The sequence below is a fragment of the Gavialis gangeticus genome, unplaced genomic scaffold (genome assembly GCF_001723915.1).
Source record: "Gavialis gangeticus isolate Ggan-Ray unplaced genomic scaffold, GavGan_comp1, whole genome shotgun sequence".
Lineage (NCBI taxonomy): Eukaryota > Metazoa > Chordata > Crocodylia > Gavialidae > Gavialis > Gavialis gangeticus.
In genome coordinates, this window is record NW_017729019.1 from 12,809,748 (window position 1) to 12,810,107 (window position 360).

At 49.2% G+C, this 360-nt stretch overlaps 1 protein-coding gene across 1 annotated transcript in view; it reads left to right on the plus strand.

Annotated features, from left to right (window-relative positions):
• LRIG2 (leucine rich repeats and immunoglobulin like domains 2) overlaps positions 1-360 on the plus strand; it is a 31,860-nt gene that overhangs the window by 27,314 nt on the left and 4,186 nt on the right. The window lies entirely within an intron of this gene.

The window sequence follows — 360 nt, forward strand, 5'->3', positions numbered from 1 at the left end:
TCTGTCTAGGTCCCTCCCGACTCATTGATTCTGTGATTCTTGACTATGTCCCCGTATTCATCTTGAAGTCTATAATGACTCCAAGATCCTTTTCTACCTCTGCTGGTGAGAAGAGAGTTCCCCAGCCTGTAGGTATGCTGCTGGTTCTTTCTGGCTAGGTGCAGTACTCTGCACTTGTCAGTGTTGAATCCCATCTTATTCTCATCTGCCCACCCCTGTCACCTGTCCAGATCCATTTGCAGCCTGTCCCTCCTTTCTAGCGTGCCCACCTCTCCCCACATCTTTGGTGTTGTCTGCGAATTTGAACAGGGTGCTTTTCACCCCCTCATCCAAGTCACTGATGAAGATGTTGAACAGTGC